Genomic DNA, 22,079 nt, shown 5'->3' with positions numbered 1-22,079 from the left:
TGACCCCCATAGTGTAAAAAAACCCCGTTCCTCTGTAAAAGTCTTTACTGATAGTGTTCCTGTGTGTAACTTGAAGAAAAAAGTTTTCACCCCTGTAGGTACCTGCATGTTTCTCACCCGCTTCAGTACGTTTTGTCCCGGTCTTCCACTGTATATGGCCCTGTACAATGGTACTGGCAAAACCATAGCACATACATCTTTGTACAATTCTTTTCTTCTAACACTTGCTAGATAATCTATCGAAAAGCGTACAGATAAAAAACGTACACTGTCTACCACTTCCTTGAGATACCCACGCAACGTCACGGGCCGGCTATCCGTAGTAACAACAAAATCTGGTAAGGCACTGCCTAACCTGAGCTGGCATACCGTACGCAAAAACGGATCCCTGACGTCACGGAAAAACAAAAATCTATTTACTACTTGTCTCACAAATAGGTGCGCCAAACCAAGACCTCCGTCCTTCACGCGCCTGAACAAGTTGGTCCGTCTGCACCTTTCCCATTTCGAGCCCCATATAAAAACTGCGCACACTCTGTGCAGCCTTTGCACGTTGATCCTTGAACAATGTAACACCTGCATCACATACCACAGTTTAGCGATAAAAAACATGTTGCACACAGTAGCCCTAGCAAAAACAGACAGGTTCATGCCAACTGAGCTAGCCCGGCACGCTGGAATTGACTCGGCACACAACATTTCGTTTGTAAAAGATCAGCAAAGTTCACCAAACAAAAACTAGGATGGCTGGGAAGAAACAGTTGTAGACCTCGACGCGTGACGTAACTTGGTGAGGCTCGGGAAAAAAACAGCCCCCAACGTGGGGCTCGAACCTACGACCCTAAGATTAAGAGTCTCCTGCTCTACCGACTGAGCTAGCCGGGCACGCAGGAATTGGCTCGGCACACAACATCTCGTTTGTAAAAGATCAGCATGGTTCACCAAAAGAAAAAAAATTGCCCGCAGCTTCCCTCGGGGGAACACTGAGGAGGATGCGGAGCATATAATTGGCTAACGGGGTGTTAAAGTGCGACTTACTTGGGTCGATGGCTAAATTGGTTAACGTGGTTGTAGGAGGGGGTGTTAAATGAGTGAACACGTACACACGTATGCGAAAGAACGGCGCTGGTCGAAGGGACGTCGATCATTGTGTTTGTGGATTCGTTGGAATTCATTTCACCGCGACCTTGGACGTCGACGCGCCGTACACACCAACCGACGAGCGGCAACTGAGCGAGCGAGCGCCGACCTTGAGTATATATACAGCGCTACGGCGCATGCACTGTCAGCTGTTGAATGTTCTCGAAGGAGAAGCGCGCACGCGGCACAGATGGCGACGGCGCGACGGCGCATGCGCTGTCAGCTGTCGAATGTTCTCGAAGGAGTAGCGCGCGCGGCACAGATGGTGGGCGACGGCGCGACGGCGCATGCGCGCGCGTCAGCTGTCGAATGTTCGAGAAGCGGTGCGGACGGCGCGGACGGCGCACTACAAGGCGAGTGTATAAGATGCTTTCGCATCTAAAAAACTAGGATGGCTGGGAAGAAACAGATGTAGACCACGACGCGTGACGTAACTTGGTGAGGCTCGGTAAAAAACAGCGACCAACGTGGGGCTCGAACCCACGACCCTGAGATTAAGAGTCTCATGCTCTACCGACTGAGCTAGCCGGGCACGCAGGAATTGACTCGGCACACAACATCTCGTTTGTAAAAGATCAGCATAGTTCACCAAAAGAAAAAAACTAGGATGGAGGGGAAGAAACAGATGTAGACCTCGACGCGCGACGTAACATGGTGAGACTCAGGAAAGAAACAGCGTCCACCGTGGGGCTCGAACCCACGACCCTGAAATTAAGAGTCTCATGCTCTACCGACTGAACTAGCCGGGCACGCAGGAATGGACTCGGCACACAACATCTCGTTTGTAAAAGATCAGCATAGTTCACCAAAAGAAAAAAACTAGGATGGCTGGGAAGAAACAGATGTAGACCTCGACGCGTGACGTAACTTGGTGAGGCTCGGGAAAAAACAGCGCCCAACGTGGGGCTCGAACCCACGACCCTGAGATTAAGAGTCTCATGCCCTACCGAATGAGCTAGCCGGGCACGCAGGAATTGACTCGGCACACAACATCTCGTTTGTAAAAGATCAGCATAGTTCACCAAAAGAAAAACACTAGAATGGAGGGGAAGAAACAGATGTAGACCTTGACGCGCGACGTAACATGGTGAGACTCGGGGAAAAAACAGCGTCCACCGTGGGTCTCGAACCCACGACCCTGAGATTAAGAGTCTCATGCTCTACCGACTGAGCTAGCCGGGCACGCAGGAATAGACTCGGCACACAACATCTCGTTTGTAAAAGGTCAGCATAGTTCACCAAAAGAAAAAAAAAACAAAGATGGCTGGGAAGAAACAGATGTAGACATCGACGCGTGACGTAACTTGGTGAGGCTCGGGAAAAAAACAGCGCCGAACGTGGGGCTTGAACCAACGACCCTGAGATTAAGAGTCTCATGCTCTACCGACGGAGCTAGCCGGGCACGCAGGAATTGACTCGGCACACAACATCTCGTTTGTGAAAGATCAGCATAGTTCACCAAAAGAAAAAAAACAAAGATGGCTGGGAAGAAACAGATGTAGACCTCGACGCGAGCCGTAACATGGTGAGGCTCGGGAAATAAACAGTGCCCAGTGTGGGACTCGAACCCACGACCCTGAGATTAAGAGTCTCATGCTCTACCCACTGAGCTAGCCGGCCACGCAGGAATTGACTCGGCACACAACATCTCGTTTGTAAAAGATCAGCATTGTTCACCAAAAGAAAAAACAAAACAAAGATGGCTGGGAAGAAACAGATGTAGACCTCGACGCGTGACGTAACTTGGTGAGGCTCGGGAAAAAAACAGCGCCCAATGTGGTGCTCGAACCCACGACCCTGAGATTAAGAGTCTCATGTTCAACCGACTGAGCTAGCCGGGCACGCAGGAATTGAGTTGGCACACAACATCTCGTTTGTAAAAGATCAGCATAGTTCACCAAAAGAAAAAAAACTAGGATGGCTGGGAAGAAACAGATGTAGACCTCGACGCGTGACGTAACTTGGTGAGGCACGGGAAAAAACAGCGCCTAACGTGGGGCTCGAACCCACGACCCTGAGATTAAGAGTCTCATGTTCTACCGACTGAACTAGCCGGGCACGCTGGAATTGACTCGGCACACAACATCTCGTTTGTAAAAGATCAGCATAGTTCACCAAAAGAAAAAAAACTAGGATGGCTGGGAAGAAACAGATGTAGACCTCGACGCGTGACGTATCTTGGTGAGGCCCGGGAAAAAAACAGCGCCCAACGTGGGGCTCCAACCCACGACCCTGAGATTAAGAGTCTCATGCTCTACCGACTGAGCTAGCCGGGCACGCAGGAATTGACTCGGCACACAACATCTCGTTTGTAAAAGATCGGCATAGTTCACCAAAAGAAAAAAAACTAGGATGGCTGGGAAGAAACAGATGAAGACCTCGACGCGTGACGTAACTTGGTGAGGCTCGAGAAAAAAACAGCGCCCAACGTGGGGCTCGAACCCACGACCCTGAGATTAGGAGTCTCATGCTCTACCGGCTGAGCTAGCCGGGCACGCAGGAATGGACTCGGCACACAACATCTCGTTTGTAAAAGATCAGCATAGTTCACCAAAAGAAAAAAACTAGGATGGCTCGGAAGAAACAGATGTAGACCTCGACGCGTGACGTAACTTGGTGAGGCTCGGGAAAAAACAGCGCCCAACGTGGGGCTCGAACCCACGACCCTGACATTAAGAGTCTCATGATCTACCGAATGAGCTAGCCGGGCACAAAGGAATTGAATCGGCACACAACATCTCGTTTGTAAAAGATCAGCATAGTTCACCAAAAGAAAAAAACTAGGATGGAGGGGAAGAAACAGATGTACACCTCGACGCGCGACGTAACATGGTGAGACTCGGGAAAAAACAGCGTCCACCGTAGGGCTGGAACCCACGACCCTGAGATTAAGAGTCTCATGCTCTACCGTCTGAACTAGCCGGGCACGCAGGAATTGACTCGGCACACAACATCTCGTTTGTAAAATATCAGCATAGTTCACCAAAAAAAAACTAGGATGGCTGGGAAGGAACAGATGCAGACCTCGACGCGCGACGCAGCATGGTAAGACTCGGGAAATAAACAGCGCCCAACGTGGGGCTCGAACCCACGACCCTGAAATTAAGAGTCTCATGCTCTACCAACCGAGCAAGCCGGGCTCGAAGGAATTGACTCGGCACACAACATCTGGTTTGTAAAAGGTCAGCATAGTTCACCAAAAAAAACTAGGATGGCTGGGAAGAAACAGATGTAGACCTCGACGCGTGACGTAACTTGGTGAGGCTCGGGAAAAAAACAGCGCCCAACGTGGGGCTTGAACTCACGTTTCGAGATTAAGAGTCTCATGCTCTACTGACTGAGCTAGCCTGGCACGCAGGAATTGACTCGGCACACAACATCTCATTTGTAAAAGATCAGCATAGTTCACCAAAAGAAAAAAAACAAAGATGGCTGGGAAGAAACAGATGTAGACATCGACGCGTGACGTAACTTGGTGAGGCTCGGGAAAAAAACAGCGCCGAACGTGGGGCTTGAACCAACGACCCTGAGATTAAGAGTCTCATGCTCTACCGACGGAGCTAGCCGGGCACGCAGGAATTGACTCGGCACACAACATCTCGTTTGTGAAAGATCAGCATAGTTCACCAAAAGAAAAAAAAACAAAGATGGCTGGGAAGAAACAGATGTAGACCTCGACGCGAGCCGTAACATGGTGAGGCTCGGGAAATAAACAGTGCCCAGTGTGGGACTCGAACCCACGACCCTGAGATTAAGAGTCTCATGCTCTACCCACTGAGCTAGCCGGCCACGCAGGAATTGACTCGGCACACAACATCTCGTTTGTAAAAGATCAGCATTGTTCACCAAAAGAAAAAACAAAACAAAGATGGCTGGGAAGAAACAGATGTAGACCTCGACGCGTGACGTAACTTGGTGAGGCTCGGGAAAAAAACAGCGCCCAACGTGGTGCTCGAACCCACGACCCTGAGATTAAGAGTCTCATGTTCAACCGACTGAGCTAGCCGGGCACGCAGGAATTGAGTTGGCACACAACATCTCGTTTGTAAAAGATCAGCATAGTTCACCAAAAGAAAAAAAACTAGGATGGCTGGGAAGAAACAGATGTAGACCTCGACGCGTGACGTAACTTGGTGAGGCACGGGAAAAAACAGCGCCTAACGTGGGGCTCGAACCCACGGCCCTGAGATTAAGAGTCTCATGTTCTACCGACTGAACTAGCCGGGCACGCTGGAATTGACTCGGCACACAACATCTCGTTTGTAAAAGATCAGCATAGTTCACCAAAAGAAAAAAAACTAGGATGGCTGGGAAGAAACAGATGTAGACCTCGACGCGTGACGTATCTTGGTGAGGCTCGGGAAAAAAACAGCGCCCAACGTGGGGCTCCAACCCACGACCCTGAGATTAAGAGTCTCATGCTCTACCGACTGAGCTAGCCGGGCACGCAGGAATTGACTCGGCACACAACATCTCGTTTGTAAAAGATCGGCATAGTTCACCAAAAGAAAAAAAACTAGGATGGCTGGGAAGAAACAGATGAAGACCTCGACGCGTGACGTAACTTGGTGAGGCTCGAGAAAAAAACAGCGCCCAACGTGGGGCTCGAACCCACGACCCTGAGATTAGGAGTCTCATGCTCTACCGGCTGAGCTAGCCGGGCACGCAGGAATGGACTCGGCACACAACATCTCGTTTGTAAAAGATCAGCATAGTTCACCAAAAGAAAAAAACTAGGATGGCTCGGAAGAAACAGATGTAGACCTCGACGCGTGACGTAACTTGGTGAGGCTCGGGAAAAAACAGCGCCCAACGTGGGGCTCGAACCCACGACCCTGACATTAAGAGTCTCATGATCTACCGAATGAGCTAGCCGGGCACAAAGGAATTGAATCGGCACACAACATCTCGTTTGTAAAAGATCAGCATAGTTCACCAAAAGAAAAAAACTAGGATGGAGGGGAAGAAACAGATGTAGACCTCGACGCGCGACGTAACATGGTGAGACTCGGGAAAAAACAGCGTCCACCGTGGGGCTGGAACCCACGACCCTGAGATTAAGAGTCTCATGCTCTACCGTCTGAACTAGCCGGGCACGCAGGAATTGACTCGGCACACAACATCTCGTTTGTAAAATATCAGCATAGTTCACCAAAAAAAAGACTAGGATGGCTGGGAAGGAACAGATGCAGACCTCGACGCGCGACGTAGCATGGTAAGACTCGGGAAATAAACAGCGCCCAACGTGGGGCTCGAACCCACGACCCAGAAATTAAGAGTCTCATGCTCTACCAACCGAGCAAGCCGGGCTCGAAGGAATTGACTCGGCACACAACATCTGGTTTGTAAAAGGTCAGCATAGTTCACCAAAAAAAACTAGGATGGCTGGGAAGAAACAGATGTAGACCTCGACGCGTGACGTAACTTGGTGAGGCTCGGGAAAAAAACAGCGCCCAACGTGGGGCTTGAACTCACGTTTCGAGATTAAGAGTCTCATGCTCTACTGACTGAGCTAGCCTGGCACGCAGGAATTGACTCGGCACACAACATCTCATTTGTAAAAGATCAGCATAGTTCACCAAAAGAAAAAAAAACAAAGATGGCTGGGAAGAAACAGATGTAGACATCGACGCGTGACGTAACTTGGTGAGGCTCGGGAAAAAAACAGCGCCCAACGTGGGGCTGGAACCCACGACCCTGAGATTAAGAGTCTCATGCTCTACCGTCTGAACTAGCCGGGAACGCAGGAATTGAATCGGCACACAACATCTCGTTTTTAAAAGATCAGCATAGTTCACCAAAAGAAAAAAAAAACTAGGATGGAGGGGAAGAAACAGATGTAGACCTCGACGCGCGACGTAACATGGTGAGACTCGGGAAAAAACAGCGTCCACCGTGGGGCTGGAACCCACGACCCTGACATTAAGAGTCTCATGATCTACCGAATGAGCTAGCCGGGCACGCAGGAATTGAATCGGCACACAACATCTCGTTTGTAAAAGATCAGCATAGTTCACCAAAAGAAAAAAACTAGGATGGAGGGGAAGAAACAGATGTAGACCTCGACGCGCGACGTAACATGGTGAGACTCGGGGAAAAAACAGCGTCCACCGTGGGGCTGGAACCCACGACCCTGAGATTAAGAGTCTCATGCTCTACCGTCTGAACTAGCCGGGCACGCAGGAATTGACTCGGCACACAACATCTCGTTTGTAAAATATCAGCATAGTTCACCAAAAAAAAAACTAGGATGGCTGGGAAGGAACAGATGCAGACCTCGACGCGTGACGTAACTTGGTGAGGCACGGGAAAAAACAGCGCCTAACGTGGGGCTCGAACCCACGGCCCTGAGATTAAGAGTCTCATGTTCTACCGACTGAACTAGCCGGGCACGCTGGCATTGACTCGGCACACAACATCTCGTTTGTAAAAGATCAGCATAGTTCACCAAAAGAAAAAAAACTAGGATGGCTGGGAAGAAACAGATGTAGACCTCAACGCGTGACGTATCTTGGTGAGGCTCGGGAAAAAAACAGCGCCCAACGTGGGGCTCCAACCCACGACCCTGAGATTAAGAGTCTCATGCTCTACCGACTGAGCTAGCCGGGCACGCAGGAATTGACTCGGCACACAACATCTCGTTTGTAAAAGATCGGCATAGTTCACCAAAAGAAAAAAAAACTAGGATGGCTGGGAAGAAACAGATGAAGACCTCGACGCGTGACGTAACTTGGTGAGGCTCGAGAAAAAAACAGCGCCCAACGTGGGGCTCGAACCCACGACCCTGAGATTAGGAGTCTCATGCTCTACCGGCTGAGCTAGCCGGGCACGCAGGAATGGACTCGGCACACAACATCTCGTTTGTAAAAGATCAGCATAGTTCACCAAAAGAAAAAAACTAGGATGGCTCGGAAGAAACAGATGTAGACCTCGACGCGTGACGTAACTTGGTGAGGCTCGGGAAAAAACAGCGCCCAACGTGGGGCTCGAACCCACGACCCTGACATTAAGAGTCTCATGATCTACCGAATGAGCTAGCCGGGCACGCAGGAATTGAATCGGCGCACAACATCTCGTTTGTAAAAGATCAGCATAGTTCACCAAAAGAAAAAAACTAGGATGGAGGGGAAGAAACAGATGTAGACCTCGACGCGCGACGTAACATGGTGAGACTCGGGAAAAAACAGCGTCCACCGTGGGGCTGGAACCCACGACCCTGAGATTAAGAGTCTCATGCTCTACCGTCTGAACTAGCCGGGCACGCAGGAATTGACTCGGCACACAACATCTCGTTTGTAAAATATCAGCATAGTTCACCAAAAAAAAAACTAGGATGGCTGGGAAGGAACAGATGCAGACCTCGACGCGCGACGTAGCATGGTAAGACTCGGGAAATAAACAGCGCCCAACGTGGGGCTCGAACCCACGACCCTGAAATTAAGAGTCTCATGCTCTACCGACCGAGCAAGCTGGGCTCGAAGGAATTGACTCGGCACACAACATCTGGTTTGTAAAAGGTCAGCATAGTTCACCAAAAAAAAACTAGGATGGCTGGGAAGAAACAGATGTAGACCTCGACGCGTGACGTAACTTGGTGAGGCTCGGGAAAAAAACAGCGCCCAACGTGGGGCTTGAACTCACGTTCCTGAGATTAAGAGTCTCATGCTCTACTGACTGAGCTAGCCTGGCACGCAGGAATTGACTCGGCACACAACATCTCATTTGTAAAAGATCAGCATAGTTCACCAAAAGAAAAAAAACAAAGATGGCTGGAAAGAAACAGATGTAGACATCGACGCGTGACGTAACTTGGTGAGGCTCGGGAAAAAAACAGCGCCCAACGTGGGGCTGGAACCCACGACCCTGAGATTAAGAGACTCATGCTCTACCGTCTGAACTAGCCGGGCACGCAGGAATTGAATCGGCACACAACATCTCGTTTGTAAAAGATCAGCATAGTTCACCAAAAGGAAAAAAAACTAGGATGGAGGGGAAGAAACAGATGTAGACCTCGACGCGCGACGTAACATGGTGAGACTCGGGAAAAAAGAGCGTCCACCGTGGGGCTGGAACCCACGACCCTGACATTAAGAGTCTCATGATCTACCGAATGAGCTAGCCGGGCACGCAGGAATTGAATCGGCACACAACATCTCGTTTGTAAAAGATCAGCATAGTTCACCAAAAGAAAAAAACTAGGATGGAGGGGAAGAAACAGATGTAGACCTCGATGCGCGACGTAACATGGTGAGACTCGGGAAAAAACAGCGTCCACCGTGGGGCTGGAACCCACGACCCTCAGATTAAGAGTCTCATGCTCTACCGTCTGAACTAGCCGGGCACGCAGGAATTGACTCGGCACACAACATCTCGTTTGTAAAATATCAGCATAGTTCACCAAAAAAAAAACTAGGATGGCTGGGAAGGAACAGATGCAGACCTCGACGCGCGACGTAGCATGGTAAGACTCGGGAAATAAACAGCGCCCAACGTGGGGCTCGAACCCACGAGCCTGAAATTAAGAGTCTCGTGCTCTACCGACCGAGCAAGCCGGGCTCGAAGGAATTGACTCGGCGCACAACATCTGGTTTGTAAAAGGTCAGCATAGTTCACCAAAAAAAAACTAGGATGGCTGGGAAGAAACAGATGTAGACCTCGACGCGTGACGTAACTTGGTGAGGCTCGGGAAAAAAACAGCGCCCAACGTGGGGCTTGAACTCACGTTCCTGAGATTAAGAGTCTCATGCTCTACTGACTGAGCTAGCCTGGCACGCAGGAATTGACTCGGCACACAACATCTCATTTGTAAAAGATCAGCATAGTTCACCAAAAGAAAAAAAACAAAGATGGCTGGGAAGAAACAGATGTAGACCTCGACGCGCGACGTAACATGGTGAGACTCGGGAAAAAACAGCGTCCACCGTGGGGCTGGAACCCACGACCCTGAGATTAAGAGTCTCATGCTCTACCGTCTGAACTAGCCAGGCACGCAGGAATTGACTCGGCACACAACATCTCGTTTGTAAAACATCAGCATAGTTCACCAAAAAAAAAACTAGGATGGCTGGGAAGGAACAGATGCAGACCTCGACGCGCGACGTAGCATGGTAAGACTCGGGAAATAAACAGCGCCCAACGTGGGGCTCGAACTCACGACCCTGAAATTAAGAGTCTCATGCTCTACCGACCGAGCAAGCCGGGCTCGAAGGTATTGACTCGGCACACAACATCTGGTTTGTAAAAGGTCAGCATAGTTCACCAAAAAAAAACTAGGATGGCTGGGAAGAAACAGATGTAGACCTCGACGCGTGACGTAACTTGGTGAGGCTCGGGAAAAAAACAGCGCCCAACGTGGGGCTTGAACTCACGTTCCTGAGAAAAAGAGTCTCATGCTCTACTGACTGAGCTAGCCGGGCACGCAGGAATGGACTCGGCACACAACATCTCGTTTGTAAAAGATCAGCATAGTTCACCAAAAGAAAAAAACTAGGATGGAGGGGGAGAAACAGATGTAGACCTCCACGCGCGACGTAACATGGTGAGACTCGGGAAAAAACAGCGTCCACCGTGGGGCTGGAACCCACGACCCTGAGATTAAGAGTCTCATGCTCTACCGTCTGAACTAGCCGAGCACGCAGGAATTGACTCGGCACACAACATCTCGTTTGTAAAAGATCAGCATAGTTCACCAAAAGAAAAAAACAAAGATGGCTGGGAAGAAACAGATGTAGACCTCGACGCGTGACATAACTTGGTGAGGCTCGGGAAATAAACAGCGCCCAACGCGGGGCTCGAACCCACGACCCTGAAATTAAGAGTCTCATGCTCTACCGACCGAGCAAGCCGGGCTCGCAGGAATTGACTCGGCACACAACATCTCGTTTGTAAAAGATCAGCATATTTCACCAAAAGAAAAAAAACAAAGATGGCTGGGAAGAAACAGATGTAAACCTCGACGCGTGACCTAACTTGGTGAGGCTCAGGAAAAAAACAGCGCCCAACGTGGGGCTTGAACCTACGACCCTGAGATTAAGAGTCTAATGCTCTACCGACTGGGCTAGCCGGGCACGCAGGATTTGACTCGGCACACAACATCTCGTTTGTAAAAGATCGGCATAGTTCACCAAAAGAAAAAAAAACTAGGATGGCTGGGAAGAAACAGATGTAGACCTCGACGCGTGACGTAACTTGGTGAGGCTCGGGAAAAAAACAGCGCCCAACGTGGGGCTCGAACCCACGACCCTGAGATTAAGAGTCTCATGTTCAACCGACTGAGCTAGCCGGGCACGCAGGAATTGAGTCGGCACACAACATCTCGTTCGTAAAAGATCAGCATAGTTCACCAAAAGAAAAAAAACTAGGATGGCTGGGAAGAAACAGATGTAGACCTCGACGCGTGACGTAACTTGGTGAGGCTCGGGAAAAAAAACAGCGCCCAACGTGGGGCTCGAACTCACGATTCTGAGATTAAGAGTCTCATGCTCTACTGACTGAGCTAGCCTGGCACGCAGGAATTGACTCGGCACACAACATCTCATTTGTAAAAGATCAGCATAGTTCACCAAAAGAAAAAAAACAAAGATGGCTGGGAAGAAACAGATGTAGACATCGACGCGTGACGTAACTTGGTGAGGCTCAGGAAAAAACAGCGCCCAACGTGGGGCTCGAACCCACGACCCTGAGATTAAGAGTCGCATGTTCTACCGACTGAGCTAGCCGGGCACGCAGGAATTGACTCGGCACACAACATCTCGTTTGTAAAAGATCAGCATAGTTCACCAAAAGAAAAAAAACAAAGATGGCTGGGAAGAAACAGATGTAGACCTCGACGCGTGACGTAACTTGGTGATGCTCGGGAAATAAGCAGGGCCCAACGTGCGGCTCGAACCCACAACCCTGAGATTAAGAATCTCATGCTCTACCGACTTAGCTAGTCGGACACGCAGGAATTGACTCGGCACTTAACATCTCGTTTGTAAAAGATCAGCATAGTTCACCAAAAGAAAAAAAACAAAGATGGCTGGGAAGAAACAGATGTACACCTCGACGCGTGACGTAACTTGGTGAGGCTCGGGAAATAAACAGCGCCCAATGTGGGGCTCGAACCCACGACCCTGAGATTAAGAGTATCAAGCTCTACCGACTGAGCTAGCCGGGCACGCAGGAATTGACTCGGCACACAACATCTCGTTTGTAAAAGATCAGCATAGTTCACCAAAAGAAAAAAAAAACAAAGATGGCTGGGAAGAAACAGATGTAGACCTCGACGCGTGACGTAACTTGGTGAGGCTCGGGAAAAAAAACAGCGCCCAACGTGGGGCTCGAACCCACGACCCTTATATTAAGAGTCTCATGCTCTACTGACTGAGCTAGCCTGGCACGCAGGTATTGACTCGGCACACATCTCGTTTGTAAAAGATCAACATAGTTCACCAAAAGAAAAAAAACAAAGATGGCTGGGAAGAAACAGATGTAGACATCGACGCGTGACGTAACTTGGTGAGGCTCGGGAAAAAAACAGCGCCGAACGTGGGACTTGAACCCACGACCCTGAGATTAAGAGTCTCATGCTCTACCGACTGAGCTAGCCGGGCACGCAGGAATTTACTCGGCACACAACATCTCGTTTGTAAAAGATCAGCATAGTTCACCAAAAGAAAAAAACTAGGATTGCTGGGAAGAAACAGATGTAGACCTCGACGCGCGAAGTAACATGGTGAGACTCGGGAAAAAAAGAGCGTCCACCATGGGGCTCGAACCCACGACCCTGAGATTAAGAGTCTCATGCTCTACCGGCTGAGCTAGCCGGGCACGCAGGAATGGACTCGGCACACAACATCTCGTTTGTAAAAGATCAGCATAGTTCACCAAAAGAAAAAAACTAGGATGGAGGGGGAGAAACAGATGTAGACCTCCACGCGCGACGTAACATGGTGAGACTCGGGAAAAAACAGCGTCCACCGTGGGGCTGGAACCCACGACCCTGAGATTAAGAGTCTCATGCTCTACCGTCTGAACTAGCCGGGCACGCAGGAATTGACTGGGCACACAACATCTCGTTTGTAAAAGATCAGCATAGTTCACCAAAAGAAAAAAAAAATTGGATGGCTGGGAAGGAACAGATGCAGACCTCGACGCGCGACGTAACATGGTAAGACTCGGGAAGAAACAGCGTCCACCGTGGGGCTCGAACCCACGACCCTGAGATTAAGAGTCACATGCTCTACCGACTGAGCTAGCCAAGCACGCAGGAATTGGCTCGGCACAAAACATCTCGTTTGTAAAAGATCAGCATAGTTCACCAAAAGAAAAAAACAAAGATGGCTGGGAAGAAACAGATGTAGAACTCGACGCGTGACATAACTTGGTGAGGCTCGGGAAATAAACAGCGCCCAACGTGGGGCTCGAACCCACGACCCTGAAATTAAGAGTCTCATGCTCTACCGACCGAGCAAGCCGGGCTCGCAGGAATTGACTCGGCACACAACATCTCGTTTGTAAAAGATCAGCATAGTTCACCAATAGAAAAAACAAAACAAAGATGGCTGGGAAGAAACAGATGTAGACCCCGACGCGTGACGTAACTTGGTGAGGCTCGGGAAAAAACAGCGCCCAACGTGGGGCTTGAACCTACGACCCCGAGATTAAGAGTCTAATGCTCTACCGACTGAGCTAGCCGGGCACGCAGGATTTGACTCGGCACACAACATCTCGTTTGTAAAAGATCAGCGTAGTTCACCAAAAGAAAAAAAACTAGGATGGCTGGGAAGAAACAGATGTAGACCTCGACGCGTGACGTATCTTGGTGAGGCTCGGGAAAAAAACAGCGCCCAATGTGGGGCTCCAACCCACGACCCTGAGATTAAGAGTCTCATGCTCTACCGACTGAGCTAGCCGGGAACGCAGGAATTGACTCGGCACACAACATCTCGTTTGTAAAAGATCGGCATAGTTCACCAAAAGAAAAAAAAAACTAGGATGGCTGGGAAGAAACAGATGAAGACCTCGACGCGCGACGTAACATGGTGAGACTCGGGAAAAAACAGCGTCCTCCGTGGGGCTGGAACCAACGACCCTGAGATTAAGAGTCTCATGCTCTACCGTCTGAACTAGCCGGGCACGCAGGAATTGACTTGGCACACAACATCTCGTTTGTAAAAGATCAGCATAGTTCACCAAAAAAAAACTAGGATGGCTGGGAAGGAACAGATGCAGACCTCGACGCGCGACGTAACATGGTAAGACTCGGGAAATAAACAGCGCCCAACGTGGGGCTCGAACCCACGACCCTGAAATTAAGAGTCTCATGCTCTACCGACCGAGCAAGCCGGGCTCGAAGGAATTGACTCGGCACACAACATCTCGTTTGTAAAAGATCAGCATAGTTCACCAAAAGAAACGAAAAACTAGGATGGCTGGGAAGAAACAGATGTACACTTCGACGCGTGACGTAACTTGGTGAGGCTCGGGAAAAAAACAGCGCCCAACGTGGGGCTCGAACCCACGACCCGGAGATTAAGAGTCTCATGCTCTACCGACTGAGCTAGCCGGGCACGCAGAAATTGACTCGGCACACAGCATCTCGTTTGTAAAAGATCAGCATAGTTCACCAAAAGAAAAAAAACTAGGATGGCTGGGAAGGAACAGATGCAGACCTCGACGCGCGACGTAACATGGTGAGACTCGGGAAAAAAACAGCGTCCACTGTGGGGCTCGAACCCACGACCCTGAGATTAAGAGTCTCATGCTCCACCGACTGAGCTAGCCGGGAACGCCGGAATTGACTCGGCACACAACATCTGGTTTGTAAAAGGTCAGCATAGTTCACCAAAAAAAAACTAGGATGGCTGGGAAGAAACAGATGTAGACCTCGACGCGTGACGTAACTTGGTGAGGCTCGGGAAAAAAACAGCGCCTAACGTGGGGCTCGAACTCACGATCCTGAGATTAAGAGTCTAATGCTCTACTGACTGAGCTAGCCTGGCACGAAGGAATTGACTCGGCACACAACATCTCATTTGTAAAAGATCAGCATAGTTCACCAAAAGAAAAAAAACAAAGATGGCTGGGAAGAAACAGATGTAGACATCGACGCGTGACGTAACTTGGTGAGGCTCGGGAAAAAAACAGCGCCGAACGTGGGGCTTGAACCCACGACCCTGAGATTAAGAGTCTCATGCTCTACCGACTGAGCTAGCCGGGCACGCAGGAATTGACTCGGCACTTAACATCTCGTTTGTAAAAGATCAGCATAGTTCACCAAAAGAAAAAAAACAAAGATGGCTGGGAAGAAACAGATGTACACCTCGACGCGTGACGTAACTTGGTGAGGCTCGGGAAATAAACAGCGCCCAATGTGGGGCTCGAACCCACGACCCTGAGATTAAGAGTATCATGCTCTACCGACTGAGCTAGCCGGGCACGCAGGAATTGACTCGGCACACAACATCTCGTTTGTAAAAGATCAGCATAGTTCACCAAAAGAAAAAAAAAACAAAGATGGCTGGGAAGAAACAGATGTAGACCTCGACGCGTGACGTAACTTGGTGAGGCTCGGGAAAAAACAGCGTCCACCGTGGGGCTCGAACCCACGACCCTGAGATTAAGAGTCTCATGCTCTACCGACTGAGCTAGCCAGGCACGCAGAAATTGACTCGGCACACAAGATCTCGTTTGAAAAAGGTCAGCATAGTTCACCAAAAGAAAAAAACTAGGATGGCTGGGAAGAAACAGATGTAGACCTCGACGCGTGACGTAACTTGGTGAGGCTCGGAAAAAAACAGCGCCCAACGTGGTGCTCGAACTCACGATCCTGAGATCAAGAGTCTCATGCTCTACTGACTGAGCTAGCCTGGCACGCAGGTATTGACTCGGCACACAACATCTCGTTTGTAAAAGATCAACATAGTTCACCAAAAGAAAAAAAAACAAAGATGGCTGAAAAGAAACAGATGTAGACATCGACGCGTGACGTAACTTGGTGAGGCTCGGGAAAAAAACAGCGCCGAACGTGGGGCTTGAACCCACGACCCTGAGATTAAGAGTCTCATGCTCTACCGACTGAGCTAGCCGGGCACGCAGGAATTTACTCGGCACACAACATCTCGTTTGTAAAAGATCAGCATAGTTCACCAAAAGAAAAAAACTAGGATTGCTGGGAAGAAACAGATGTACACCTCGACGCGCGAAGTAACATGGTGAGACTCGGGAAAAAAAGAGCGTCCACCATGGGGCTCGAACCCATGACCCTGAGATTAAGAGTATCATGCTCTACCGACTGGACTAGTCAGGCACGCAGGAATTGACTCGGCACACAACAGCTCGTTTGTAAAAGATCAGCATAGTTCACCAAGAGAAAAAAAACTAGGATGGCTGAGAAGAAACAGATGTAGACCTCGACGCGCGACGTAACATGGTGAGACTCGGGAAAAAAACAGCGTCCACCGTAGGGCTCGAACCCACGACCCTGAGGTTAAGAGTCTCATGCTCTACCGGCTGAGCTAGCCGGGCACGCAGGAATGGACTCGGCACACAACATCTCGTTTGTAAAAGATCAGCATAGTTCACCAAAAGAAAAAAACTAGGATGGAGGGGGAGAAACAGATGTAGACCTCCACGCGCGACGTAACATGGCAAGACTCGCGAAAAAAACAGCGTCCACCGTGGGGCTCGAACCCACGACCCTGAGATTAAGAGTCTCATGCTCTACCGACTGAACTAGCCGGGCACGCAGGAATTGGCTCGGCAAACAACATCTCGTTTGTAAAAGATCAGCATAGTTCACCAAAAGAAAAAAACAAAGATGGCTGGGAAGAAACAGATGTAGACCTCGACGCGTGAGATAACTTGGTGAGGCTCGGGAAATAAACAGCGCCCAACGTGGGGCTCGAACCCACGACCCTGAAATTAAGAGTCTCATGCTCTACCGACCGAGCAAGCCGGGCTCGCAGGAATTGACTCGGCACACAACATCTCGTTTGTAAAAGATCAGCATAGTTCACCAAAAGAAAAAAAAACAAAGATGGCTGAGAAGAAACAGATGTAAACCTCGACGCGTGACGTAACTTGGTGAGGCTCGGGAAATAAACAGTGCCCAACGTGGGGCTCGAACCCATGACCCTGAGATTGAGAGTCTAATGCTCTACCGACTGAGCTAGCCGGGCACGCAGGATTTGACTCGGTACACAACATCTCGTTTGTAAAAGATCAGCATAGTTCACCAAAAGAAAAAAAACAAAGATGGCTGGGAAGAAACAGATGTAGACCTCGACGCGTGACGTAACTTGGTGAGGCTCTGGAAAAAAACAGCGCCCAACGTGGGGCTCGAACCCACGACCCTGAGATTAAAAGTCTCATGTTCAACCGACTGAGCTAGCCGGGCACGCAGGAATTGAGTCGGCACACAACATCTCGTTTGTAAAAGATCAACATAGTTCACCAAAAGAAAAAAAACTAGGATGGCTGGGAAGAAACAGATGTAGACCTCGACGCGTGACGTAACTTGGTGAGGCTCGGGAAAAAAACAGCGCCGAACGTGGGGCTTGAACCCACGACCCTGAGATTAAGAGTCTCATGCTCTACCGACTGAGCTAGCCGGGCACGCAGGAATTGACTCGGCACTTAACATCTCGTTTGTAAAAGATCAGCATAGTTCACCAAAAGAAAAAAAACAAAGATGGCTGGGAAGAAACAGATGTACACCTCGACGCGTGACGTAACTTGGTGAGGCTCGGGAAATAAACAGCGCCCAATGTGGGGCTCGAACCCACGACCCTGAGATTAAGAGTATCATGCTCTACCGACTGAGCTAGCCGGGCACGCAGGAATTGACTCGGCACACAACATCTCGTTTGTAAAAGATCAGCATAGTTCACCAAAAGAAAAAAAAACAAAGATGGCTGGGAAGAAACAGATGTAGACCTCGACGCGTGACGTAACTTGGTGAGGCTCGGGAAAAAACAGCGTCCACCGTGGGGCTCGAACCCACGACCCTGAGATTAAGAGTCTCATGCTCTACCGACTGAGCTAGCCAGGCACGCAGGAATTGACTCGGCACACAACATCTCGTTTGAAAAAGGTCAGCATAGTTCACCAAAAGAAAAAAACTAGGATGGCTGGGAAGAAACAGATGTAGACCTCGACGCGTGACGTAACTTGGTGAGGCTCGGAAAAAAACAGCGCCCAACGTGGTGCTCGAACTCACGATCCTGAGATCAAGAGTCTCATGCTCTACTGACTGAGCTAGCCTGGCACGCAGGTATTGACTCGGCACACAACATCTCGTTTGTAAAAGATCAACATAGTTCACCAAAAGAAAAAAAAACAAAGATGGCTGAAAAGAAACAGATGTAGACATCGACGCGTGACGTAACTTGGTGAGGCTCGGGAAAAAAACAGCGCCGCACGTGGGGCTTGAACCCACGACCCTGAGATTAAGAGTCTCATGCTCTACCGACTGAGCTAGCCGGGCACGCAGGAATTTACTCGGCACACAACATCTCGTTTGTAAAAGATCAGCATAGTTCACCAAAAGAAAAAAACTAGGATTGCTGGGAAGAAACAGATGTACACCTCGACGCGCGAAGTAACATGGTGAGACTCGGGAAAAAAAGAGCGTCCACCATGGGGCTCGAACCCATGACCCTGAGATTAAGAGTATCATGCTCTACCGACTGGACTAGTCAGGCACGCAGGAATTGACTCGGCACACAACAGCTCGTTTGTAAAAGATCAGCATAGTTCACCAAGAGAAAAAAAACTAGGATGGCTGAGAAGAAACAGATGTAGACCTCGACGCGCGACGTAACATGGTGAGACTCGGGAAAAAAACAGCGTCCACCGTAGGGCTCGAACCCACGACCCTGAGGTTAAGAGTCTCATGCTCTACCGGCTGAGCTAGCCGGGCACGCAGGAATGGACTCGGCACACAACATCTCGTTTGTAAAAGATCAGCATAGTTCACCAAAAGAAAAAAACTAGGATGGAGGGGGAGAAACAGATGTAGACCTCCACGCGCGACGTAACATGGCAAGACTCGGGAAAAAAACAGCGTCCACCGTGGGGCTCGAACCCACGACCCTGAGATTAAGAGTCTCATGCTCTACCGACTGAACTAGCCGGGCACGCAGGAATTGGCTCGGCAAACAACATCTCGTTTGTAAAAGATCAGCATAGTTCACCAAAAGAAAAAAACAAAGATGGCTGGGAAGAAACAGATGTAGACCTCGACGCGTGAGATAACTTGGTGAGGCTCGGGAAATAAACAGCGCCCAACGTGGGGCTCGAACCCACGACCCTGAAATTAAGAGTCTCATGCTCTACCGACCGAGCAAGCCGGGCTCGCAGGAATTGACTCGGCACACAACATCTCGTTTGTAAAAGATCAGCATAGTTCACCAAAAGAAAAAAAAACAAAGATGGCTGAGAAGAAACAGATGTAAACCTCGACGCGTGACGTAACTTGGTGAGGCTCGGGAAATAAACAGTGCCCAACGTGGGGCTCGAACCCATGACCCTGAGATTGAGAGTCTAATGCTCTACCGACTGAGCTAGCCGGGCACGCAGGATTTGACTCGGCACACAACATCTCGTTTGTAAAAGATCAGCATAGTTCACCAAAAGAAAAAAAAACAAAGATGGCTGGGAAGAAACAGATGTAGACCTCGACGCGTGACGTAACTTGGTGAGGCTCGGGAAAAAAACAGCGCCCAACGTGGGGCTCGAACCCACGACCCTGAGATTAAAAGTCTCATGTTCAACCGACTGAGCTAGCCGGGCACGCAGGAATTGAGTCGGCACACAACATCTCGTTTGTAAAAGATCAACATAGTTCACCAAAAGAAAAAAAACTAGGATGGCTGGGAAGAAACAGATGTAGACCTCGACGCGTGACGTAACTTGGTGAGGCTCGGGAAAAAAACAGCGCCCAACGTGGGGCTCGAACTCACGATCCTGAGATTAAGAGTCTCATGCTCTACTGACTGAGCTAGCCTGGCACGCAGGAATTGACTCAGCACACAACATCTCATTTGTAAAGGATCAGCATAGTTCACCAAAAGAAAAAAAACAAAGATGGCTGGGAAGAAACAGATGTAGACATCGACGCGCGACGTAACATGGTGAGACTCGGGAAAAAAACAGCGTTCACCGTGGGGCTCGAACCCACGACCCTGAGATTAAGAGTTTCATGCTCTACCGACTGAGCTAGCCGGGCACGCAGGAATGGACTCGGCACACAACATCTCGTTTGTAAAAGATCAGCATAGTTCACCCAAAAGAAAAAAAAAACTAGGATGGCTTGGAAGAAACACATGTAGACCTCGACGCGTGACGTAACTTGGTGAGGCTCGGGAAAAAACAGCGTCCACCATGGGGCTCGAAACCACGACCCTGAGATTAAGAGTCTCATGCTCTACCGACTGAGCTAGCCGGGCACGCAGGAATTGACTCGGCGCACAACATCTCGTTTGTAAAAGGTCAGCATAGTTCACCAAAAGAAAAAAAACTAGGATGGCTGGGAAGAAACGGATGTAGACCTCGACGCGTGACGTAACTTGGTGAGGCTCGGAAAAAAAACAGCACCCAACGTGGGGCTCGAACCCACGACCCGGAGATTAAGAGTCTCATGCTCTACCGACTGAGCTAGCCGGGCACGCAGAAATTGACTCGGCACACAACATCTCGTTTGTAAAAGATCAACATAGTTCACCAAAAGAAAAAAAAACTAGGATGGCTGGGAAGAAACAGATGTATACTTCGACGCGTGACGTAAATTGGTGAGGCTCGGGAAAAAAACAGCGCCCAACGTGGGGCTCGAACCCACGCCCTGAGATTAAGAGTCTCATGCTCTATCGACTGAGCTAGCCGGGCACGCAGGAATTGACTCGGCACACAACATCTCGTTTGTAAAAGATCAGCATAGTTCACCAAAAGAAAAAAAAAACTAGGATGGCTGGGAAAAAAGTTGCAGATCTCGACGCGCGACGTAACATGGTGAGACTCGGGAAAAAAACAGCGTCCACCGTGGGGCTCGAACCAACGACCCTGAGATTAAGAGCCTCATGCTCCACCGACTGAGCTAGCCGGGTACGCCGGAATTGACTCGGCACACAACATCTGGTTTGTAAAAGGTCAGCATAGTTCACCAAAAAAAAACTAGAATGGCTGGGAAGAAACAGATGTAGACCTCGACGCGTGACGTAACTTGGTGAGGCTCGGGAAAAAAACAGCGCCCAACGTGGGGCTCGAACTCACGATCCTGATATTAAGAGTCTCATGCTCTACTGACTGAGCTAGCCTGGCACGCAGGAATTGACTCGGCACACAACATTTCATTTGTAAAAGATCAGCATAGTTCACCAAAAGAAAAAAAACAAAGATGGCTGGGAAGAAACAGATGTAGACATCGACGCGTGACGTAACTTGGTGAGGCTCGGGAAAAAAACAGCGCCGAACGTGTGGCTTGAACCCACGACCCTGAGATTAAGAGTCTCATGCTCTACCGACTGAGCTAGTCGGGCACGCAGGAATTCACTCGGCACACAACATCTCGTTTGTAAAAGATCAGCTTAGTTCACCAAAAGAAAAAAAACTAGGATGGCTGGAAAGAAACAGATGTAGACCTCGACGCGCGACGTAACATGGTGAGACTCGGGAAAAAAACAGCGTTCACCTTGGGGCTCGAACCCACGACCCTGAGATTAAGAGTCTCATGCTCTACCGACTGAGCTAGCCGGGCACGCAGGATTGGACTCGGCACGCAACATCTCGTTTGTAAAAGATCAGCATAGTTCACCAAAAGAAAAAAAAACTAGGATGGCTTGGAAAAAACACATGTAGACCTCGACGCGTGACGTAACTTGGTGAGGCTCGGGAAAAAACAGCGTCCACCGTGGGGCTCGAACCCACGACCCTGAGATTAAGAGTCTCATGCTCTACCG

At 49.6% G+C, this 22,079-nt stretch overlaps 82 non-coding genes across 82 annotated transcripts in view; all 82 read right to left on the bottom strand.

Annotated features, from left to right (window-relative positions):
* Positions 1–810: 810 nt before the first annotated feature.
* TRNAK-CUU (transfer RNA lysine (anticodon CUU)) lies at positions 811–885 on the bottom strand. The gene has a single exon. It is a non-coding gene; the product is annotated as a tRNA-Lys (tRNA).
* A 712-nt stretch (positions 886–1,597) lies between these two features.
* Positions 1,598–1,672, bottom strand: TRNAK-CUU (transfer RNA lysine (anticodon CUU)). The gene has a single exon. It is a non-coding gene; the product is annotated as a tRNA-Lys (tRNA).
* Positions 1,673–1,816: 144 nt separating this feature from the next.
* TRNAK-CUU (transfer RNA lysine (anticodon CUU)) lies at positions 1,817–1,889 on the bottom strand. Its single transcript has one exon. It is a non-coding gene; the product is annotated as a tRNA-Lys (tRNA).
* Positions 1,890–2,032: 143 nt separating this feature from the next.
* On the bottom strand, positions 2,033–2,105 carry TRNAK-CUU (transfer RNA lysine (anticodon CUU)). Its single transcript has one exon. It is a non-coding gene; the product is annotated as a tRNA-Lys (tRNA).
* Positions 2,106–2,249: 144 nt separating this feature from the next.
* On the bottom strand, positions 2,250–2,322 carry TRNAK-CUU (transfer RNA lysine (anticodon CUU)). The gene has a single exon. It is a non-coding gene; the product is annotated as a tRNA-Lys (tRNA).
* A 147-nt stretch (positions 2,323–2,469) lies between these two features.
* Positions 2,470–2,542, bottom strand: TRNAK-CUU (transfer RNA lysine (anticodon CUU)). Its single transcript has one exon. It is a non-coding gene; the product is annotated as a tRNA-Lys (tRNA).
* Positions 2,543–2,687: 145 nt separating this feature from the next.
* TRNAK-CUU (transfer RNA lysine (anticodon CUU)) lies at positions 2,688–2,760 on the bottom strand. The gene has a single exon. It is a non-coding gene; the product is annotated as a tRNA-Lys (tRNA).
* Positions 2,761–2,908: 148 nt separating this feature from the next.
* Positions 2,909–2,981, bottom strand: TRNAK-CUU (transfer RNA lysine (anticodon CUU)). The gene has a single exon. It is a non-coding gene; the product is annotated as a tRNA-Lys (tRNA).
* Positions 2,982–3,125: 144 nt separating this feature from the next.
* TRNAK-CUU (transfer RNA lysine (anticodon CUU)) lies at positions 3,126–3,198 on the bottom strand. The gene has a single exon. It is a non-coding gene; the product is annotated as a tRNA-Lys (tRNA).
* A 145-nt stretch (positions 3,199–3,343) lies between these two features.
* Positions 3,344–3,416, bottom strand: TRNAK-CUU (transfer RNA lysine (anticodon CUU)). Its single transcript has one exon. It is a non-coding gene; the product is annotated as a tRNA-Lys (tRNA).
* Positions 3,417–3,561: 145 nt separating this feature from the next.
* On the bottom strand, positions 3,562–3,634 carry TRNAR-CCU (transfer RNA arginine (anticodon CCU)). Its single transcript has one exon. It is a non-coding gene; the product is annotated as a tRNA-Arg (tRNA).
* Positions 3,635–3,777: 143 nt separating this feature from the next.
* On the bottom strand, positions 3,778–3,850 carry TRNAK-CUU (transfer RNA lysine (anticodon CUU)). Its single transcript has one exon. It is a non-coding gene; the product is annotated as a tRNA-Lys (tRNA).
* A 357-nt stretch (positions 3,851–4,207) lies between these two features.
* TRNAK-CUU (transfer RNA lysine (anticodon CUU)) lies at positions 4,208–4,280 on the bottom strand. The gene has a single exon. It is a non-coding gene; the product is annotated as a tRNA-Lys (tRNA).
* Positions 4,281–4,420: 140 nt separating this feature from the next.
* TRNAK-CUU (transfer RNA lysine (anticodon CUU)) lies at positions 4,421–4,492 on the bottom strand. The gene has a single exon. It is a non-coding gene; the product is annotated as a tRNA-Lys (tRNA).
* Positions 4,493–4,637: 145 nt separating this feature from the next.
* Positions 4,638–4,710, bottom strand: TRNAK-CUU (transfer RNA lysine (anticodon CUU)). Its single transcript has one exon. It is a non-coding gene; the product is annotated as a tRNA-Lys (tRNA).
* A 146-nt stretch (positions 4,711–4,856) lies between these two features.
* On the bottom strand, positions 4,857–4,929 carry TRNAK-CUU (transfer RNA lysine (anticodon CUU)). Its single transcript has one exon. It is a non-coding gene; the product is annotated as a tRNA-Lys (tRNA).
* A 148-nt stretch (positions 4,930–5,077) lies between these two features.
* Positions 5,078–5,150, bottom strand: TRNAK-CUU (transfer RNA lysine (anticodon CUU)). Its single transcript has one exon. It is a non-coding gene; the product is annotated as a tRNA-Lys (tRNA).
* A 144-nt stretch (positions 5,151–5,294) lies between these two features.
* On the bottom strand, positions 5,295–5,367 carry TRNAK-CUU (transfer RNA lysine (anticodon CUU)). The gene has a single exon. It is a non-coding gene; the product is annotated as a tRNA-Lys (tRNA).
* A 145-nt stretch (positions 5,368–5,512) lies between these two features.
* Positions 5,513–5,585, bottom strand: TRNAK-CUU (transfer RNA lysine (anticodon CUU)). Its single transcript has one exon. It is a non-coding gene; the product is annotated as a tRNA-Lys (tRNA).
* Positions 5,586–5,730: 145 nt separating this feature from the next.
* On the bottom strand, positions 5,731–5,803 carry TRNAR-CCU (transfer RNA arginine (anticodon CCU)). The gene has a single exon. It is a non-coding gene; the product is annotated as a tRNA-Arg (tRNA).
* Positions 5,804–5,946: 143 nt separating this feature from the next.
* On the bottom strand, positions 5,947–6,019 carry TRNAK-CUU (transfer RNA lysine (anticodon CUU)). Its single transcript has one exon. It is a non-coding gene; the product is annotated as a tRNA-Lys (tRNA).
* A 143-nt stretch (positions 6,020–6,162) lies between these two features.
* On the bottom strand, positions 6,163–6,235 carry TRNAK-CUU (transfer RNA lysine (anticodon CUU)). Its single transcript has one exon. It is a non-coding gene; the product is annotated as a tRNA-Lys (tRNA).
* Positions 6,236–6,377: 142 nt separating this feature from the next.
* On the bottom strand, positions 6,378–6,450 carry TRNAK-CUU (transfer RNA lysine (anticodon CUU)). The gene has a single exon. It is a non-coding gene; the product is annotated as a tRNA-Lys (tRNA).
* A 140-nt stretch (positions 6,451–6,590) lies between these two features.
* TRNAK-CUU (transfer RNA lysine (anticodon CUU)) lies at positions 6,591–6,662 on the bottom strand. Its single transcript has one exon. It is a non-coding gene; the product is annotated as a tRNA-Lys (tRNA).
* Positions 6,663–6,808: 146 nt separating this feature from the next.
* TRNAK-CUU (transfer RNA lysine (anticodon CUU)) lies at positions 6,809–6,881 on the bottom strand. The gene has a single exon. It is a non-coding gene; the product is annotated as a tRNA-Lys (tRNA).
* Positions 6,882–7,244: 363 nt separating this feature from the next.
* On the bottom strand, positions 7,245–7,317 carry TRNAK-CUU (transfer RNA lysine (anticodon CUU)). The gene has a single exon. It is a non-coding gene; the product is annotated as a tRNA-Lys (tRNA).
* A 141-nt stretch (positions 7,318–7,458) lies between these two features.
* TRNAK-CUU (transfer RNA lysine (anticodon CUU)) lies at positions 7,459–7,531 on the bottom strand. Its single transcript has one exon. It is a non-coding gene; the product is annotated as a tRNA-Lys (tRNA).
* A 145-nt stretch (positions 7,532–7,676) lies between these two features.
* Positions 7,677–7,749, bottom strand: TRNAK-CUU (transfer RNA lysine (anticodon CUU)). Its single transcript has one exon. It is a non-coding gene; the product is annotated as a tRNA-Lys (tRNA).
* Positions 7,750–7,895: 146 nt separating this feature from the next.
* TRNAR-CCU (transfer RNA arginine (anticodon CCU)) lies at positions 7,896–7,968 on the bottom strand. Its single transcript has one exon. It is a non-coding gene; the product is annotated as a tRNA-Arg (tRNA).
* Positions 7,969–8,111: 143 nt separating this feature from the next.
* On the bottom strand, positions 8,112–8,184 carry TRNAK-CUU (transfer RNA lysine (anticodon CUU)). The gene has a single exon. It is a non-coding gene; the product is annotated as a tRNA-Lys (tRNA).
* A 143-nt stretch (positions 8,185–8,327) lies between these two features.
* TRNAK-CUU (transfer RNA lysine (anticodon CUU)) lies at positions 8,328–8,400 on the bottom strand. Its single transcript has one exon. It is a non-coding gene; the product is annotated as a tRNA-Lys (tRNA).
* Positions 8,401–8,542: 142 nt separating this feature from the next.
* TRNAK-CUU (transfer RNA lysine (anticodon CUU)) lies at positions 8,543–8,615 on the bottom strand. Its single transcript has one exon. It is a non-coding gene; the product is annotated as a tRNA-Lys (tRNA).
* A 141-nt stretch (positions 8,616–8,756) lies between these two features.
* On the bottom strand, positions 8,757–8,829 carry TRNAK-CUU (transfer RNA lysine (anticodon CUU)). The gene has a single exon. It is a non-coding gene; the product is annotated as a tRNA-Lys (tRNA).
* Positions 8,830–8,974: 145 nt separating this feature from the next.
* Positions 8,975–9,047, bottom strand: TRNAK-CUU (transfer RNA lysine (anticodon CUU)). Its single transcript has one exon. It is a non-coding gene; the product is annotated as a tRNA-Lys (tRNA).
* A 576-nt stretch (positions 9,048–9,623) lies between these two features.
* On the bottom strand, positions 9,624–9,696 carry TRNAK-CUU (transfer RNA lysine (anticodon CUU)). Its single transcript has one exon. It is a non-coding gene; the product is annotated as a tRNA-Lys (tRNA).
* Positions 9,697–9,837: 141 nt separating this feature from the next.
* TRNAK-CUU (transfer RNA lysine (anticodon CUU)) lies at positions 9,838–9,910 on the bottom strand. The gene has a single exon. It is a non-coding gene; the product is annotated as a tRNA-Lys (tRNA).
* Positions 9,911–10,054: 144 nt separating this feature from the next.
* TRNAK-CUU (transfer RNA lysine (anticodon CUU)) lies at positions 10,055–10,127 on the bottom strand. Its single transcript has one exon. It is a non-coding gene; the product is annotated as a tRNA-Lys (tRNA).
* A 142-nt stretch (positions 10,128–10,269) lies between these two features.
* TRNAK-CUU (transfer RNA lysine (anticodon CUU)) lies at positions 10,270–10,342 on the bottom strand. Its single transcript has one exon. It is a non-coding gene; the product is annotated as a tRNA-Lys (tRNA).
* Positions 10,343–10,483: 141 nt separating this feature from the next.
* TRNAK-CUU (transfer RNA lysine (anticodon CUU)) lies at positions 10,484–10,556 on the bottom strand. Its single transcript has one exon. It is a non-coding gene; the product is annotated as a tRNA-Lys (tRNA).
* Positions 10,557–10,699: 143 nt separating this feature from the next.
* On the bottom strand, positions 10,700–10,772 carry TRNAK-CUU (transfer RNA lysine (anticodon CUU)). Its single transcript has one exon. It is a non-coding gene; the product is annotated as a tRNA-Lys (tRNA).
* A 144-nt stretch (positions 10,773–10,916) lies between these two features.
* TRNAK-CUU (transfer RNA lysine (anticodon CUU)) lies at positions 10,917–10,989 on the bottom strand. The gene has a single exon. It is a non-coding gene; the product is annotated as a tRNA-Lys (tRNA).
* Positions 10,990–11,134: 145 nt separating this feature from the next.
* On the bottom strand, positions 11,135–11,207 carry TRNAK-CUU (transfer RNA lysine (anticodon CUU)). Its single transcript has one exon. It is a non-coding gene; the product is annotated as a tRNA-Lys (tRNA).
* A 146-nt stretch (positions 11,208–11,353) lies between these two features.
* TRNAK-CUU (transfer RNA lysine (anticodon CUU)) lies at positions 11,354–11,426 on the bottom strand. Its single transcript has one exon. It is a non-coding gene; the product is annotated as a tRNA-Lys (tRNA).
* Positions 11,427–11,789: 363 nt separating this feature from the next.
* TRNAK-CUU (transfer RNA lysine (anticodon CUU)) lies at positions 11,790–11,862 on the bottom strand. The gene has a single exon. It is a non-coding gene; the product is annotated as a tRNA-Lys (tRNA).
* A 363-nt stretch (positions 11,863–12,225) lies between these two features.
* TRNAK-CUU (transfer RNA lysine (anticodon CUU)) lies at positions 12,226–12,298 on the bottom strand. The gene has a single exon. It is a non-coding gene; the product is annotated as a tRNA-Lys (tRNA).
* A 363-nt stretch (positions 12,299–12,661) lies between these two features.
* Positions 12,662–12,734, bottom strand: TRNAK-CUU (transfer RNA lysine (anticodon CUU)). The gene has a single exon. It is a non-coding gene; the product is annotated as a tRNA-Lys (tRNA).
* A 144-nt stretch (positions 12,735–12,878) lies between these two features.
* Positions 12,879–12,951, bottom strand: TRNAK-CUU (transfer RNA lysine (anticodon CUU)). Its single transcript has one exon. It is a non-coding gene; the product is annotated as a tRNA-Lys (tRNA).
* Positions 12,952–13,094: 143 nt separating this feature from the next.
* On the bottom strand, positions 13,095–13,167 carry TRNAK-CUU (transfer RNA lysine (anticodon CUU)). The gene has a single exon. It is a non-coding gene; the product is annotated as a tRNA-Lys (tRNA).
* Positions 13,168–13,312: 145 nt separating this feature from the next.
* Positions 13,313–13,385, bottom strand: TRNAK-CUU (transfer RNA lysine (anticodon CUU)). The gene has a single exon. It is a non-coding gene; the product is annotated as a tRNA-Lys (tRNA).
* Positions 13,386–13,529: 144 nt separating this feature from the next.
* TRNAK-CUU (transfer RNA lysine (anticodon CUU)) lies at positions 13,530–13,602 on the bottom strand. Its single transcript has one exon. It is a non-coding gene; the product is annotated as a tRNA-Lys (tRNA).
* A 147-nt stretch (positions 13,603–13,749) lies between these two features.
* On the bottom strand, positions 13,750–13,822 carry TRNAK-CUU (transfer RNA lysine (anticodon CUU)). Its single transcript has one exon. It is a non-coding gene; the product is annotated as a tRNA-Lys (tRNA).
* Positions 13,823–13,967: 145 nt separating this feature from the next.
* Positions 13,968–14,040, bottom strand: TRNAK-CUU (transfer RNA lysine (anticodon CUU)). Its single transcript has one exon. It is a non-coding gene; the product is annotated as a tRNA-Lys (tRNA).
* Positions 14,041–14,400: 360 nt separating this feature from the next.
* TRNAK-CUU (transfer RNA lysine (anticodon CUU)) lies at positions 14,401–14,473 on the bottom strand. Its single transcript has one exon. It is a non-coding gene; the product is annotated as a tRNA-Lys (tRNA).
* Positions 14,474–14,620: 147 nt separating this feature from the next.
* Positions 14,621–14,693, bottom strand: TRNAK-CUU (transfer RNA lysine (anticodon CUU)). The gene has a single exon. It is a non-coding gene; the product is annotated as a tRNA-Lys (tRNA).
* A 142-nt stretch (positions 14,694–14,835) lies between these two features.
* On the bottom strand, positions 14,836–14,916 carry TRNAK-CUU (transfer RNA lysine (anticodon CUU)). The gene has a single exon. It is a non-coding gene; the product is annotated as a tRNA-Lys (tRNA).
* A 136-nt stretch (positions 14,917–15,052) lies between these two features.
* On the bottom strand, positions 15,053–15,125 carry TRNAK-CUU (transfer RNA lysine (anticodon CUU)). The gene has a single exon. It is a non-coding gene; the product is annotated as a tRNA-Lys (tRNA).
* A 145-nt stretch (positions 15,126–15,270) lies between these two features.
* On the bottom strand, positions 15,271–15,343 carry TRNAK-CUU (transfer RNA lysine (anticodon CUU)). Its single transcript has one exon. It is a non-coding gene; the product is annotated as a tRNA-Lys (tRNA).
* A 145-nt stretch (positions 15,344–15,488) lies between these two features.
* On the bottom strand, positions 15,489–15,561 carry TRNAK-CUU (transfer RNA lysine (anticodon CUU)). Its single transcript has one exon. It is a non-coding gene; the product is annotated as a tRNA-Lys (tRNA).
* A 146-nt stretch (positions 15,562–15,707) lies between these two features.
* TRNAK-CUU (transfer RNA lysine (anticodon CUU)) lies at positions 15,708–15,780 on the bottom strand. Its single transcript has one exon. It is a non-coding gene; the product is annotated as a tRNA-Lys (tRNA).
* Positions 15,781–16,142: 362 nt separating this feature from the next.
* Positions 16,143–16,215, bottom strand: TRNAK-CUU (transfer RNA lysine (anticodon CUU)). The gene has a single exon. It is a non-coding gene; the product is annotated as a tRNA-Lys (tRNA).
* A 362-nt stretch (positions 16,216–16,577) lies between these two features.
* Positions 16,578–16,650, bottom strand: TRNAK-CUU (transfer RNA lysine (anticodon CUU)). Its single transcript has one exon. It is a non-coding gene; the product is annotated as a tRNA-Lys (tRNA).
* Positions 16,651–16,794: 144 nt separating this feature from the next.
* Positions 16,795–16,867, bottom strand: TRNAK-CUU (transfer RNA lysine (anticodon CUU)). Its single transcript has one exon. It is a non-coding gene; the product is annotated as a tRNA-Lys (tRNA).
* A 144-nt stretch (positions 16,868–17,011) lies between these two features.
* Positions 17,012–17,084, bottom strand: TRNAK-CUU (transfer RNA lysine (anticodon CUU)). The gene has a single exon. It is a non-coding gene; the product is annotated as a tRNA-Lys (tRNA).
* Positions 17,085–17,230: 146 nt separating this feature from the next.
* Positions 17,231–17,303, bottom strand: TRNAE-CUC (transfer RNA glutamic acid (anticodon CUC)). Its single transcript has one exon. It is a non-coding gene; the product is annotated as a tRNA-Glu (tRNA).
* A 145-nt stretch (positions 17,304–17,448) lies between these two features.
* Positions 17,449–17,521, bottom strand: TRNAK-UUU (transfer RNA lysine (anticodon UUU)). The gene has a single exon. It is a non-coding gene; the product is annotated as a tRNA-Lys (tRNA).
* A 145-nt stretch (positions 17,522–17,666) lies between these two features.
* On the bottom strand, positions 17,667–17,739 carry TRNAK-CUU (transfer RNA lysine (anticodon CUU)). Its single transcript has one exon. It is a non-coding gene; the product is annotated as a tRNA-Lys (tRNA).
* Positions 17,740–17,884: 145 nt separating this feature from the next.
* On the bottom strand, positions 17,885–17,957 carry TRNAK-CUU (transfer RNA lysine (anticodon CUU)). The gene has a single exon. It is a non-coding gene; the product is annotated as a tRNA-Lys (tRNA).
* A 145-nt stretch (positions 17,958–18,102) lies between these two features.
* Positions 18,103–18,175, bottom strand: TRNAK-CUU (transfer RNA lysine (anticodon CUU)). Its single transcript has one exon. It is a non-coding gene; the product is annotated as a tRNA-Lys (tRNA).
* A 362-nt stretch (positions 18,176–18,537) lies between these two features.
* Positions 18,538–18,610, bottom strand: TRNAK-CUU (transfer RNA lysine (anticodon CUU)). The gene has a single exon. It is a non-coding gene; the product is annotated as a tRNA-Lys (tRNA).
* Positions 18,611–18,972: 362 nt separating this feature from the next.
* TRNAK-CUU (transfer RNA lysine (anticodon CUU)) lies at positions 18,973–19,045 on the bottom strand. The gene has a single exon. It is a non-coding gene; the product is annotated as a tRNA-Lys (tRNA).
* A 144-nt stretch (positions 19,046–19,189) lies between these two features.
* Positions 19,190–19,262, bottom strand: TRNAK-CUU (transfer RNA lysine (anticodon CUU)). The gene has a single exon. It is a non-coding gene; the product is annotated as a tRNA-Lys (tRNA).
* Positions 19,263–19,406: 144 nt separating this feature from the next.
* On the bottom strand, positions 19,407–19,479 carry TRNAK-CUU (transfer RNA lysine (anticodon CUU)). The gene has a single exon. It is a non-coding gene; the product is annotated as a tRNA-Lys (tRNA).
* Positions 19,480–19,625: 146 nt separating this feature from the next.
* Positions 19,626–19,698, bottom strand: TRNAE-CUC (transfer RNA glutamic acid (anticodon CUC)). Its single transcript has one exon. It is a non-coding gene; the product is annotated as a tRNA-Glu (tRNA).
* Positions 19,699–19,844: 146 nt separating this feature from the next.
* Positions 19,845–19,917, bottom strand: TRNAK-UUU (transfer RNA lysine (anticodon UUU)). Its single transcript has one exon. It is a non-coding gene; the product is annotated as a tRNA-Lys (tRNA).
* A 145-nt stretch (positions 19,918–20,062) lies between these two features.
* On the bottom strand, positions 20,063–20,135 carry TRNAK-CUU (transfer RNA lysine (anticodon CUU)). Its single transcript has one exon. It is a non-coding gene; the product is annotated as a tRNA-Lys (tRNA).
* Positions 20,136–20,280: 145 nt separating this feature from the next.
* Positions 20,281–20,353, bottom strand: TRNAK-CUU (transfer RNA lysine (anticodon CUU)). Its single transcript has one exon. It is a non-coding gene; the product is annotated as a tRNA-Lys (tRNA).
* A 147-nt stretch (positions 20,354–20,500) lies between these two features.
* TRNAK-CUU (transfer RNA lysine (anticodon CUU)) lies at positions 20,501–20,573 on the bottom strand. The gene has a single exon. It is a non-coding gene; the product is annotated as a tRNA-Lys (tRNA).
* A 145-nt stretch (positions 20,574–20,718) lies between these two features.
* TRNAK-CUU (transfer RNA lysine (anticodon CUU)) lies at positions 20,719–20,791 on the bottom strand. Its single transcript has one exon. It is a non-coding gene; the product is annotated as a tRNA-Lys (tRNA).
* A 146-nt stretch (positions 20,792–20,937) lies between these two features.
* On the bottom strand, positions 20,938–21,009 carry TRNAK-CUU (transfer RNA lysine (anticodon CUU)). Its single transcript has one exon. It is a non-coding gene; the product is annotated as a tRNA-Lys (tRNA).
* A 577-nt stretch (positions 21,010–21,586) lies between these two features.
* On the bottom strand, positions 21,587–21,659 carry TRNAK-CUU (transfer RNA lysine (anticodon CUU)). The gene has a single exon. It is a non-coding gene; the product is annotated as a tRNA-Lys (tRNA).
* A 145-nt stretch (positions 21,660–21,804) lies between these two features.
* Positions 21,805–21,877, bottom strand: TRNAK-CUU (transfer RNA lysine (anticodon CUU)). The gene has a single exon. It is a non-coding gene; the product is annotated as a tRNA-Lys (tRNA).
* A 145-nt stretch (positions 21,878–22,022) lies between these two features.
* The window catches only part of TRNAK-CUU (transfer RNA lysine (anticodon CUU)), a 73-nt gene continuing 16 nt past the window's right edge, over positions 22,023–22,079 (bottom strand). The window contains exon 1 of the tRNA in view: positions 22,023–22,079. This exon is cut by the window's right edge and continues 16 nt beyond it. This is a non-coding gene — a tRNA (tRNA-Lys).

Source organism: Rhipicephalus microplus, chromosome 3 (assembly GCF_043290135.1).
Source record: "Rhipicephalus microplus isolate Deutch F79 chromosome 3, USDA_Rmic, whole genome shotgun sequence".
In the NCBI taxonomy this organism is placed as follows: domain Eukaryota; kingdom Metazoa; phylum Arthropoda; class Arachnida; order Ixodida; family Ixodidae; genus Rhipicephalus; species Rhipicephalus microplus.
The sequence above is the reverse complement of the archived record's forward strand: the minus strand, read 5'-3'. Positions and strand labels throughout refer to the sequence as shown.